Source organism: Macrobrachium rosenbergii, chromosome 46 (genome assembly GCF_040412425.1).
Source record: "Macrobrachium rosenbergii isolate ZJJX-2024 chromosome 46, ASM4041242v1, whole genome shotgun sequence".
In the NCBI taxonomy this organism is placed as follows: domain Eukaryota; kingdom Metazoa; phylum Arthropoda; class Malacostraca; order Decapoda; family Palaemonidae; genus Macrobrachium; species Macrobrachium rosenbergii.
Genome location: NC_089786.1, coordinates 3,555,244 through 3,570,000, shown reverse-complemented (window position 1 = coordinate 3,570,000; position 14,757 = coordinate 3,555,244). Strand labels below are relative to the sequence as shown.

Below are 14,757 nucleotides of genomic sequence, written 5' to 3'. Positions count from 1 at the left end.
GTTATCACTAGAGGAAGAGACAGGGCGAGAAGGACCACATGTTGAGGTCTTGTGTGGGGTCCCTTATCACAGTGGCATCCCAATCCCCCCTCCCCTTCCTCCCCCCCAACCCTCCACCCTCCACCACCAAGCCTGATGCCATGCCAGCAACGTCAGTACCACCCCTCCCATCCCCCAACAAACCAAACCCCCCCCTCCCATCCCATCCCCAACCCGTCCACGTCAAGACACTCTCTCTCTAATTCGTAGTGTCTCCGATTCTGTTGTTTCTCCTGATCTGCTGCGACCCCCCACAGAGGCTGGCTCTCTCTCTCTCTCTCTCTCTCTCTCTCTCTCTCTCTCTCTCTCTCTCTCTCTCTCTCTCTCTCTCTCAGAGCTGAAGGAGGATAGTAGACCCTTTTCTCTTCTCTATTAATCTTATTTTTTCATCGCAGCGGTCTGTAACAGAACGCGTCGGGCAGGGTTGCCGATGAGGCCTATAGATTTGGTGAAGGGTTATAGTGCTTCTTACGTCGACTCCTCAGGCTTTTATAATCTTGCCCTAGGTGCGATTTGGAAGGATGTTAAGGCCGTGCCCTTAGTGTGGAAATGGGTGTGGGTATCTACAGTATATAGCTGAATGTATGTATGGGTTTTAGTGTGGAAATGGGTATGGGTATGTATGTATGTATGTATGTATGTATGTATGTATGTATGTATGTATGTATTATGTATGTATTTATAGGGAGAAATCGGCCAAACAAATAAATAAAAGCAAAACCGTTTTGATATATATAAATATACAGTATATATGTGTGTTTATTTATACATATACATTATACAATAGTACATATACGTAATCAATAACTAACGATTTTAATTTCACTGGGCACAAACTCACCGTGCGCTCTTTCTTGATTACAGGTAAACATTATAAAACAAACCTTACGATAACCCAAATGTAATTTTCTGTTCAACAAAACGATTGAATTTACCACAACCAGATCGAGACACGCACGAAACTGAGATGAGACACCTTTAAGCAAACGTATACAAACTCTCAAACATATTTTCCTCCAAGTTGAATTCAGTGCAAAAAGACCAACGCGAAGAAATCTTCAATTACTGGCCAGAAAATCTTTGAGCCTTCCCCCATCAAGAGTTTCCGTAGTGTAGTGGTTATCACGTGCGCTTCACACGCGCAAGGTCCCCGGTTCGATCCCGGGCGGAAACAGTGTTTTTTGGGTTCGAACTTTTTCTGATTTTGTTCAGAGTACGGCTTCATGTTAGCTGGTTCATGTCAGGTCGCCTGGAGAGAATGTTTACATTATAACTGGGTCGTAGCAAGTGCTTTACTCCGAAGTGTCAACCTTTAGATGGTACATTTCAGGTGTTTATAAAAACTGGGTCATCTAAGGTTATCTATAACTGGGTCATCTCAGGTGCCTCACAGATAATAGTCACCTTGTTATATCAGGGACACTGCAAGAGCCTCACAGGAAAATGGTCATTCTATAACTGGGTCGTATTAGGCGCCTTGGCATGATTGGTCCCCCATGAATCGGGACGCATATTCCCGAGATGTATACTAGTATTGCACCAGCCCGGTTTTTATTTGGCCATGCCTCCTAGGTTAGGTTAGGTTAGATTAGGTTGGTTAGATTAGGTTGGTTAGGTTAGGGTGGATTAGGTTAGGTTAGTTATATAACTCAATCGTAATTTGAGTATGGGAAACGTACCAAAATTATTTTCATGAACATTCTATGGTTAGTTTTTAAGATATGGCGTCCCGCTTTTTTCAGAGAAAGGTCCCGGGCTGTTGCAGTACTCAGCTACATCTCGGGGAAAATGCAACCGGGACATGTCAGGTGTCTTCTGAAAGTGGTCCCCCTGTAAATTTTGGCCATCGATAATTTCGGTGTTAGCACTTAGCACGAGACTTGAACCAAACAGGTCTCCTTTTTCATACTGGTCTTAAAAATGTTGCTCCTCTGCATGAGGATAAACTGTACCCGAAAGCAGACACCCCTTTGGTTCAAGGACAAAATGAGTTTGTCTAGTAGTACAGTTACCTCAATGTCACCCTTAGTTAATTATGTCTATAACCTGTAATCCAGCCTTAGTATGCTGCAGCTCCACAGCCTCGTGGAGGGCTATTTAGTCAAGGCTGAAGGACCATTACGTGGACAAGAGTTTTCCAAATCTACCACATAAGCTGAAACTACAGTAGTGCCACTCTTATTAAGAGCTGTCTTAGTTTATCTTGCCAGTGTAGGAGGTAGTTTCACCTAAAAGAGATCTAGGTAGTTCATGGTAACTACAGTTCTTCTTAGATTTTGCTTAAACATGAGCAGCAAAAGCCTCCGTGTGGCAAGCTCAGGTTTGGAAGGCAACCATGCTAGCTTACGCCATGAGCAGATATGCTTGATGGAAGCACCAACTAGGGATACACTGATTTCCTAAAAGGTTCATACCGATATGGAATAATGATCACAAGAAACATGCACCCATCATTTGACCTTAGCAATGACTGAAATGCCTGTTCAAATTTCAGCATGGTTCAATCAGACAAATAAGCAGGTTTCTTTATCAGTTGGAGATAATCAGGAAACTGACAGAATTCCACTAGCCCCTTTGCCATGTTGATCAGTAAGGCCAGATGAAAGCCAAGTTTAAAGGAACTATGCCTTAGGCCTAGTATTTCCTGAAACAATAATTTGATAAGGCCAATAACATCATACGCATAAGGAAAAATTCATGCTATTTCCGGAAACAATAATTTGATGACCAATCACATCCTACGTAAAAGGTAAACTAGCACTAGGCCTAAACATTTCAGTAATTTTCAAGTAATTCACCATCAATTTTTTTAAAATAAATTGCAGGCCAAGGTTCAATTCAGTATCTCAAACGAGCAACAAAATCCATAAAATCTGTGCAATATAAAATGAAACTATTCAAAATAAAATCGACAAACATGAAAAGGACTAGGATGTCTTCGTTACCACAAATAAAATCTAAGATCCCCACTCCCTCCCCGGTCCAATCGTGCATAACCAAGTTGCCAGAGGGGGAACTCTGAGTGTCAAAGATACTACCCAGCTTGCTTTTAGCTTTATCTTTGCCACGAATAAAATGTGGAACAGTTTGACTACTGCACTTGTGGAATCTTCCGACCTCCAAATGTTCGAGCGAGGAGCAAATTCATTCCTGCTCTCTTCTGCTTCTGCTGACGTTCCTTGAACTTCTGGTGTACCCGTTTTATTTTCTGTTCCCTCGTGTTTATTTATTTATCACCTCTCTCTCTCTCTCTTTGGAGCCCTCCTGGGTTCATGGTCTTCTAAGTTCTTCATTGGAGGGGTGGGTAGAGCTCTCGGATAGCACGCTGTTGGCCCAGCGTTCGACTCTCCGACCGGCCAATGAAGAATTAGGCAATTTATTTCTGGCGATAAAAATTCATATCTCGTCATAATGTGGTTCGGATTCCACAAGAAGCCGTGGGTCCAGTTGCTATAGGTAACCAGTTGGTTCTTAGCCAAGTAAAATCAATCTAATCCTTCGGGCCAGCCCTAGGAGAGCTGTTAACCAGCTCAGTGGTCTGGTTAAACTAAGATATACTTAATTTTTTCATGGTCTTCTAACTCGGTTCACAGAGTTTTTCAGCTGAAGATTGAAAGAAAGAAATAAGGAGATTGTATCTGAAAGCTTATTTAATCACCTCCTTGGTTCTAGGGGATCTTAATGTGACCCACTAACGTAAGAGTGATACATTATAAGAGATGTTCATCAAAGTATAAAATCTTAGAAACATAACACCACCAAAATAAGAACAAATAAGTGGCAGAAGGAAAAAACAATTCAGGATTCCATAAGTAATTTCAAATCACATATAAATTTGGTCGGAGGCCAAGCGCTGGGACCTCTGAGGTCATTCAGAGGTGAAAGGAAAATTGAGAGTAAAAGGTTAAAGGTGTAACAGGAGGAAAACCTCGCAGTTGCACTATGAAACAATTGGTAAAAGAGGGCGCAAAGTAAGATGGAAGAAAGAATATGAATGGAGGTACAGTAAAAGGAATGAAAGGGGTTGCGGCTAGGGGCCTAAGGAAGGGACGCTGCAAAGAACCTTAAGTAATGCCTACAGTGCACCGCGCATGAGGTGCACTGACCTCATACGGGATCATTTCAAAACATGCCCTCCAGAGTAAATTACTGTTTTCATTAGCACATTCCATTAGTAAAATTTTTAAATTTCAGGACCTACATAATTATTATCAGTACAAAAATATATTTAGGACTAACCCAGTAAACGTATTGGCACCGTCTTCGGCATTTTCGAACCGGTGTGTAGGCCTACACTTTCTCGAGTCGAATTTTTATGGCTTTATACGACAAAGCGTTTTAGTACTAATTCAACAGCAGCGTTTTAGAAAAGGACACCACAGAGCGAATACAACTGTCATTTACAGGTCTAATTCCTTTAAAGCCAATGCGAAAAAACGTTTTATAACACCATAAACACTCTAGGACTAGTACTCATAAGAACAAAACATAAACTTGAGTACAGGCCTGTTCACTCCAGGAAACACTGTTTGGAAACAAAGTTTGCAAACAGTTGGGGAAATAGTTTGCAAACAATTTGCAAACTTTGTTTCCAAACAATGTTTCCTAGTGTGGAGAGGCCTTAAACATTTTTGGGCAACCCTTTTCATTACCATTAGAACAAACGTTCAGGAACCACTACAAATAACAAACGCATGAGAACCAACGCAATGGTCATTTCAAGACCAAACATTTACTGTCCAGCGCAACAACAAACATTTAAGAACCGATACAAGAGGCGTTTTAGGCCTAAAAGAAAAAAAATGTGTTGTTAAGTCCCCAGGCTTCTCAACGCTCACGCTGTAGTCCCATATAAGTTCTTTTCCCTCCATGACAATAGTTTTATGTTGATGAAAATATGGGGCCTTTGTTATAAATGGTATTTTGTTAAGTCTCTCTCTCTCTCTCTCTCTCTCTCTCTCTCTCTCTCTCTCTCTCTCTTATAATGAGTGAACCATCTGAAAGTGGTTTCCTTACAGACGCTGACAAGGAGCTACAGAATATTAATGACATTTAAAATTATAAAAAAAAAAAACTGGGAAATAAGGAGACAAAGACAAAGAGAGAGAGAGAGAGAGAGAGAGAGAGAGAGAGAGAGAGAGAGAGAGAGAGAGAGAGAGACTGATTCGGTGGCAATGAGAGACAACAAATTGGGTATTTCATGATAAAAATATTTAACACCTACTCATTGCCTTCGAGAAACCGTCTCGAGGTAATTTTCACCCTGCGTGGGGTGAAGATTACCTCGACGAGGCCCTCACAGTTTTCAAAATGACGTACATCTGGCAAGATGATTTAGACCAAGGTAAAGAGACACTCCTCTACTTTGGTTTAGACTAATTTTTATTTCTTTACGTACGTAAGCGATTTATATATGCCAGTGCTTCCATGTAAAACTAAAGTGTACACGCACCTGTGCACCTAAGGTTTACGTACACACACGCGCGTAATACGCAGAGTAAATACGCATTTCTGCCAACTGTATTCGCAACCGGACAGATAATTCCCGGTGATGGGAGCCATCTCACCGTTGATTAACTGCTGTTCGGTTCGTTTCACCTCCTCCCTTTGGGATAGTGCCCAGAAGACCCCCGCCGATTTATCTCTCCCGGGCTGGGAAAGCCTTTGACAGATGCCCTTCGCTTTATTTCGGCCTGGTCTGGTATCGGTCTTACTCACACGCCGAGAAAAAGCCGAGAAAATAAGAGTAAAAATGATGTCGAGGACGTGTTTCGGCTCGGACTCTCCGAGCTCGGAGCACCTGTTTGTGCTTCATAAACTTGCTAGGATTTCAAACTCGTAACCGAGGCTGCAGCAGACATTATTTTGGCATTTAAACCCTCGAAAGAATACAGAAATTTAGTGCTATTAAATCGATCTTGCGTTAAAATAAAATTCGTGAGCTGTAAAAGAAATTTAATATGACTTTCAGAAACTGGTTCTAGGTTCGAAACAGCGAACTGGAACAGCATTCACTTTCGTGCCCCTACACGTTTCATTTGAGCGCTATTTACTGCTTCAGTCAACAGATTTTTGCTGCCCATTTACTGCTTAGGATTTTGCATCTGTCATTTACTACCTACTGCTCCTACTGAAAGCTATTTAATGCTTCAAGTAAACGCTATTCACTGCATCGCTCTACGAGTTTTGAACCGAGTGACACCAGGCAATGTGTCACTTGGGTCTACGACGTCCCGCCTTGTTGGCGGCCAACTTTATCATATGACGGAGAGTCATTATCGAGTTCATTTTCCTTATTATCTGCTTTTATCTTCGTCATTGCTCTTACATTTTTTTTTTTTATGTTGTTACGATGGATCGTTGGCTTGAGCTGACGTTACGTTAACTGCAACGAAAAATGGACGCCCAGATGTTACAGGTTACGCTGGTATTTCCTCTCGCATACGCTGCCAGACATTTAATGGCTCTGATATCTCTCTCTCTCTTTCTCTCTTTCACATGTGGTTCGAGTTAGGAAAGAATCAAGAGGTAATTAACGTTGTATATAAGTTGGAAATTCATTAATATACATTTGGCCGCTGTCTCCTACCCCTGCCCACCTGCCATAATTTAAACCAAGGGCCAAAACTGGCTATGTCTTGTGGGTTTAAAACCTAGGCCTAGTGATTAGTGCGCTTACGAAATACATGTCAAATCTAGTCATTATTATTAATTTATTGCTTTTAATGGTTAGTAGACTATCATAATTGCTAAACGTAAGCTATTCTGAAATCAAACAAGACACTGAAAACAGATTTCACCAACTCGTGAACGAGAACTTTAAAACTGGATTTTAAAAAATCTAGAACTTTTCCATTTGTTTAAAAATAATAAAGTTCCCAACGTTTTATATTTTTTCCTGTTACGTCAGTACGTTTCCTCTTTAGACCTAAATTAAATATTAAAGTTAATTTTATGAGTAATTCCTGCAGATAACTCACCCTTTCAATTAAGTTCGAGCCGTAATCATATGTCAGACCTCATCAACCCTCTTTGAGTCTAGCTCAGACCTTTTCTCTAAGACCAGACCTTAGGGAGATACTTAGAAATTATTTTATATTTACGATAACCCTCTCCCCCCTACTAACATTCAACCCCCCCCCCAACTCAATACTGCCCAATCCTATACTAGGAACAAAAACCAGACCCTGATTATGTGCCACCAACAATCCTATACCTTCACATTGGATCGTTGATAGCAATTAGTTTCTAAAAAGCAGAGCACAGAAGATTGACGTTAAAATCGGAATCTGTTAATAGCAATTAACGAAGCATTGCTGCTAGTGAATTTTCATGTCCACAAATCAATTCTGCATATTTGTGATTACCAGGGACAGAATGGAGCCAGTTACCTTAAAAATATGGATAAAAAGGTTATTAAAAGAGAAAAAGACCAGAGGTGACCCGTTCGCTAACTATAGCCACTTTTGTGACTTAGGTCTAGGATAAACGCCAATTTTAACATAGTTGAGTGCAAATACAAATGTTAATCGTACACAGTTACATAAAGGAGTTATGAAATGTTCAGTACATGTTACTGAGAATCGGAAGTGTAACACCAAGAGTTAAACTCTATAAAAGGAGCCATTAGCTTAAAAGAAAAATAGATTCTGCTGACAGAAAATAACTGTCATTATGAAAACCTGCCAATGTATATAAGAAATCTTGGTAACAATGTTAAATTAGGGCCAAATAACCGTAAATGAGACAAGTTAGCATTATCTAGGAACAAAAATCATGACAATATGGAATTAGCCTAGTTATTCCCTTATACAAATTTGCATGGCTAATTAGCGCTTTGCCTGAAGTGCCTATATCTAAACCGATTTATAAGTTACCAATTTTTTATTTCTGCATAGTGACTGAATTCATTATATATCAAACATGTCTGCAGCGAGAAGAAAATGATGACAAATACGTAAATCTATATGCACACTTAATGATAAGAACAACCATTAGACTCACTTCGTCCTAATCCAGTCATTATTTGCCCAAATCGACTGTCCAGGCTTTGACAAGGAATAACATTCCTCCTACTACTCCTAACTCCTCCTCCACCTCTTCCCACACAGTCGCAGATGAAAGGAAAACAAACCCAAATATTTATGGGTTGTAAATCAACAACCAAACAACCGAAAGGGGACCTCTACACCAATATTTTCTCGTGTTCTAATAAGCTACCGCGCAGGCGCAGACCTCTAGTGTACAAACCCTCGGTACCAACCGGGTCGTTAAGAGGAGGCAGGCTTCGCAGTTACATCTTTGTAATGTGTCGTCAAGGGAGGGGGGGAAAAGAGGAGGGAGGGTGGAGGAATGGGAGGAAAGGGGAAGAAAGAGAGGAGGGGGAGAAAGAAAGAAAGATAGGAGGGAGGAAGAAAGAGAGAGGAAGGAAGGAAGGGAGAAAGGGTGGGTGGGAGAAAGGGGAGGAGGAGGGAGGAAGAAAGAGAGAGAGAAAGAGGAAGGAAGGAAGAAAGAGAGAGGGCGGGGGGAGAAAGGGAGAAGGAGGGAGGGGGAGGAAGAAAGGGAGGAGGGAGGAAGGAAGAAGGAGGGGAGGGAGGAGGGAGGAAGAAAGATAGGAGGGAGGAAGAAGGGAGGAGGGAGGAGGAGGAGGGAGGAGGGAGAGAGAGAGGGAGGGAGAGGAGGGAGGGAGGGAGGGGAGGGAGGGAGGGAGGGGAGGCAGAAAGGGAGGGGGGAGGATGGTGGGACTGGGAGGGTGGGAGGGGAGAGGGAGGGAAGGGGAGGGAGGGAGGGAGGGTGGGAGAGAGAGGTGGGAGAAATGAGAAAGAAATGGAAGAGAAGAGAGGGGAAAGAAAGAGAGAGAGGAAGAAAGTGGGAGAAGTGAAGAAAACTAACAGGTCGTTAGAAAACGCCAGTGTAGGAACATGGCACCGAAGGGCGTCCCTCAGGGCGCGACTATATGGTACTAATACCAATCGCGATTCGGAAAGTGCTTCGGGAGCGGAATGGCGTCAGTGAGAAAAAGGATTCGTATGAGTCTCCGGTTTGGGCGTCCGGTTGTCCTAATTCTGATTCGCAAAGTGCTTTCGAGGGGGATTGGTTAAGAAGATTGGTGGTCGAGGGTTCGATCATACCGGAGTTCTTGATTGAATGATTCCATCAACCGAATTTCTTGATTCCATTCCATCAAACCGGATCCAGTCCACCAAACCTCCGTTACAAAAAAAAAAATATTGCCGAAGTTTCTTCGGCGTATTCGAGTTTTCTATACAGCCGCTACAGCGCATAATCAAGGCCACCGAAAATATATAGATCTATCTTTCGTTGGTCTCGGTATAATGCTGTATGAGCCACGGTCCATGTTAACCACGGTCCGGTGGTGCCATGTCCTATATCGTTGCCAGAAGCACGATTATGGCTAACTTTAATAACCTTAAATAAAATATAAACTGCTGAGGCTAGAGGACTGCAATTTGGTATGTTTGATGATTGGAGGGTGGATGATCAACATAACAATTTGCAGCCCTCTAGCCTCAGGAGTTTTTAGGATCTGAGAGACAAAAGTGCTCGAGGTTCAGTGACTTCAGGAGGAGAGAGAGAGAAGCCCTAAAACCGAAGGACTGGGTCTTTGGAGGAAAAATAACAGGTGGCTTTGGGTCATATTTCAAAAATACTACAAAACTAAAACTCAAATGAGAATTGGAAGTTCCACCTTGGTATCGGGGTCATGAATAGGCAAGAATTTAAGAATAACCCACACATACACATTAACATTCTTGACGTGAGCTACAGCCCTATACGCATAGACCCACTTACCCAGATATGATAAGGGAAGATACTGTATTCAGTTCATTGCTAATAACTATCCTTTTCGTCTCACAGAGTTTACGGTAAGTGAAATTGATAAGAAATTACGGTACAGCAGATACAGTAGAGACTGTACCGGCTGAATGTAAACGACACAGAAAATTCAAACTTTCTTTCAATAATCCCGTTAAGTGCAGATTCAAAGGTACAGTCTAGGTCTCTTTAGACCTTCGATACAGTCATGTCATGGTACAGTCATGTTAGACCACGTGGTCTATCCTATATCGTTGCCAGAAGCACGACTATGGCTAACTTTAACATTAAATAAAATGAAGACTACTGAGGCTACAGGGCTGCAATTTGGCATGTTTAATGATTGGAGGGTGGCTGATCAACATACCAATTTGCAGCCCTCTAGCCTCTGCAGTTTTTAAGATCTGAGGGCTGACTGAAAAAGTGCGGACGGACATACAAAGCCGGCACAACAGTTTTCTTTTATAGAAAACTGAAAAATGTTGACATGCTTGGGGGAAAAGTAGTGGGCCTAGTTGTGGACAAGGCCAAAACGTACCTATAACGTTCCTTTTGCCTTTGAGAAAACAAGTTGGCCTATAGTTCCATTTGCCTTTAGGAAAACATGTAGGCCTATAGATGAGTTCAAGGCCGAAAAGTATCTGTAACGTTCCTTTTGCCTTTAAGGAAACAAGTAGGACTATAGATGAGTTCAAGGCCAAAACACACCTATAACATAACTTTCGTCTCCAAACGTTTTTAATCTACGAATTCGATAGAACAACACCAAGCGTCACCGATATCGAAGAGGTCCGTATCATCGGCTTCGTTTTTCCTCGTAACTCTTGACGTTTTCTGGTTCAGTCTCGCTCGTTATCTCGTCCTCTCAACGAATTCACGGAAACGGATCTATGTTCTTATCGAGCACTTTGGAATTCCAGTTGAAACCAAGGTTACAACTAAACCTACGTAATGGCGAGAGGGTCGAATTATTTACGTATCTCTAGCGTAAATAACCATAGGCCTATAACCACCATATCGTAAAATTAATCAATAAACAACGCTAAAGAAAAATTATTGTAAGCAGCACAATCTTAATCTCAATTGTCCTTCAAAGGGTTGAATTAAAGGCTATATACTCATTCATTAAAATTACTATAAACGTTAATTTTACTCGTAAATATACTATCAAATATAAAGGTTTTTAAACCAAGATGATAATGTATGAATCTCTCTCTCTCTCTCTCTCTCTCTCTCTCTCTCTCTCTCTCTCTCTCTCTCTCTTTGTAAATCAATGCATATAACGGGAAGTAAAAAAAAAATACAATAACTATACATACGCAACAAAAAAGTATCAAATAACATTTGAATATACAACTATCAGTCCTCTCTCAATCTCTCTCTCTCTAAACGAGTCTCTCTCAATTAATAATAATAATAATAATAATAATAATAATAATAATTAATAATAATAATAATAATATCACTTTCTAGTGATCATAAGTGGAAAAACATATATATGCATGCAACATACATACATACAGTACATACTACTGTGGACTTTATTTTTTCCAGTAATAATAATAATAATAATAATAATAATAATAATAATAATAATAATAATAATCAACGTCCCGATTAACTCACGCATGAGGGTCATACTCTGAGCTACCAGATAAGTAGTGACCCTTTTATCTTATCATCACCTGAAGGTTTTTCTAAATTTAGACTTACGTTAACCCGGAATCAAGTCTGCGTAAGCGATGATAAGAAACAGCTTCACTTTCTATTTTTTTTTAACATAAATCCTTCATCCCTGATAATCACAACACGAAATACAACACAAAAAAATGACAAAAATAACAATACAATAACAGATTGTGGATTATCAGTGTTCTGCCTGAAGAAGGAATCTTCAGCTCAAAATGGCGGCGTCACATAGGATTACCTGTAGTCTGTTGTTGCTTTTGGGAATCAAGTCCAAAAGCCCCATTGCCCTACTCAATCGCCTAACTACCAGGTACATTATTCACTACCCAGGCCCAACATAGGCCTAATAGTTTTCAACTGAAGTTCGATCTTGGAATATCTAATTATTTCAATCAGTTCCTCGACGGAGATCAGGTCTAGGCCTAGGCCTGTTAGGATAGGCTAAGAATATATGTTCATTCACTAAATTTATAGTTGTTTTTCTCCTTATATCCCTATCATTTATGTCTGTGGAACACTATAATGGCGGAGATATAGTCACCAGTGCCAGATTTCCCGGTGGGGGAATTTTGACTGGGCAAAATTAACCCTGGGGAACCGTGAACTGGGGGAATGAACAATGGCACTGGGACCACTGGTGGATGAGACTAGCATCCTGCCATCCTGCTTATAAGGATTATATATACAGTACATATACATATACTGTATATAGGATTTAAAACAACCAACTCAAATACAAGTCCGCCATTTCCTCCATGAAATGCTTCCAGGTTGACGTAGGCCTATATTGTAATCACCAAGCAACTTAAACGTATGCATAAACAATATCAAGTCTAGACAAGCACATGCATATATTACATCATGTATATAAGTACACATACCAACATGGAGCAACTGCAAAATTACACCACATGGAGAGAAAATATTATGTATACAACCTTACCTTCTTTCCCGCGACGCCATCATCGTGAGTCTATGAAAACGATCTTCGTAGGCCGATGAAAAGTCCACCAAGTAGCCGAACTTTGCCGTTTCGAAATCCACTGCAAGAAGAGAGGTCCAGTTCCTAAAATCAAAATACCACTCGATCCCTAAACACGGGAGCATTTTAAACTAACCACTGAATGACAAAAAGACTACGCAACGACTAACGTGTGTTGGAGGAACGCGAAGCGGTTGTAAAAACTTTTGAACAAACCTTTGCATTGACCTAAGACTGTCCCTGGGTAGTTTAAAAGGGGCTATTTCCTCTATTAGTAATTATAAATTCTTCCTTTTCAAATTGTCAGGTTACGAATGATTTTGAAATCGATTTTATCTCGTCTTGACTGGCGTTCCAATGTTTCTGTACTTGAAGACGTCAAGACAACCGCTATCTTTGTGAACACTTCTATACTTCCTCTACTGGATTTGGATTTTTGACAGTTACGTAACCGTTACATCGAGCTATGTTCTGGAAACATGATTATTTTTTAAAAAATGTACACTTCCGTAAACGTAATGATTTGGTTTAATTTGTCATGTTATTCAGGTGTAATTATTGCGACAACCTTTCTCCTTCAAAGCTGCACTAGGCCGATGAACTGTTCATTGTTGGTAGTGAAAAAACCGCCGCTTGGTTTCAGTATTGCCAACAATGTCACTTGATTTATTAGCTTGTTTAACTGGCGTGACAGCAAAAAAGGTCAGTCCGTGCAATGGTCAAATTCTGCCAGCAAGATTTGAAAAGCCAACGGAAAATATGGCCGCCAGACACCACTTTTTATCCACTCGTAGCATTCATTTCGTAAATACGATTAATAATTCGATTATTAAACTAAAATTTTACGTATATTTAGCTACAGCGTGTCATTCTTAGGGGCTATTCTAAAACAAGAGCCCTTGCTGTCACAAGGCCAACTTAACCTAAAACCAAGATAAATAGTTTAATATTTTTTTTCCAGTTTAGCATCCCTAAAAAATGTAATTTAGCATTCTTAAGATAAAATGTCACTCAACTGTCTAAAACTAAGGATACTTATTTTTATTTATTTTGCATTGCTGTCAATTAAGACGGTGCTGTACAGGCTGACAGCACTAGGCCTAGTCTCCTTTATCCGGTGCAAACAAAGGTGCTGATTTTGGACGGTGTAGTTTTACTGGTCGTATCAGCATTCATTTATTCATCTTGTTTATTTTCTAAGCTGCATATGCAAGATGCAATGAGATCCCAAAGAACAATCTTCAAGGACGCCCGTTTCATGGGATGATGCCATAGGCCTACAAGAAGCCAGAAATGTAAACCTATATCAAGTCGTCCAGTGGATCGTATTACGGTACTTGATAAAGAAAGTAACCGCATTTATTGATTTGTTTAGGCAACCTTGTTACTATTACAAAAGGTAATATTAACAAGATCTACAAGTTGTTTTAATCTACGTTAAATGTTTTGTAAATCATTTTGTAGAATGTAATTGGGCTGAATGCTTTTGTATCACAAGTTGGTTGGTCTAAGCTGAAAAGACTGTGATGATGATAGATTCAAATACATTTACAGTATATTTACAAGGCATTAAAATATATTTACAATATATTCACAATATATTCAAATTTCTAATATATTTTTATAATATATTCATATACATTCATATGCTCAAATATATTTGCAATAATATTCTTTCGTATCCACATGAATACATATACTCTTATACAAATCAGTATGACTATTAGTATTTGTACTTACACCCACTGATAATACTATTCTCTCTCTCTCTCTCTCTCTCTCTCTCTCTCTCTCTCTCTCTCTCTCTCTCTCAATACCTTGTGAAAATTCTACTTTTCAGAACACCAAAATCTCCCTTTAACGAATCACGACCTCAAGTAAGAAAAAAAAAATATTGGAACATATGAACTCGTCATGAAAACCGAAAAATGAACCGTTGTTGAAGGGGGTTAGGGGAGCTGGTGGGAGTTACTCCCCTGGGGTAGGGGAAGGGGAAGGGAGATGGGATTATTGCCGAGGGTAGGGGAAGGGGAAGGGGGTGGCCAAATGACTCGGTCTCCCTATTTTAATAAACTTCTCGATGACTCTCCATGACGGTCGAAGGACCCGGCGCCGCCATGTTGGCTGCGGGGTGAGTTAGGTGGGAGATCCCTCCCCCTTCCTCCCTCCCTCTCTTGAGAGGGAGTGGGGAGGGGGAGGGAGGGTAATTG

General features: G+C 40.5%; 1 protein-coding gene and 1 non-coding gene across 3 annotated transcripts in view; one reads left to right on the top strand and one right to left on the bottom strand.

The window, feature by feature from the left end:
- Nucleotides 1–12,737, bottom strand: part of LOC136830175 (uncharacterized) — a 152,042-nt gene extending 139,305 nt beyond the window's left edge. For both annotated transcript variants that reach the window (XM_067089435.1, XM_067089434.1), the window contains exon 1: nucleotides 12,509–12,737. The gene's annotated coding sequence lies outside the window, so the exon portion shown is untranslated. The remainder of the gene's footprint in view (nucleotides 1–12,508) is intronic.
- TRNAV-CAC (transfer RNA valine (anticodon CAC)) lies at nucleotides 1,141–1,213 on the top strand. Its single transcript has one exon. It is a non-coding gene; the product is annotated as a tRNA-Val (tRNA).
- Nucleotides 12,738–14,757: the final 2,020 nt, after the last annotated feature.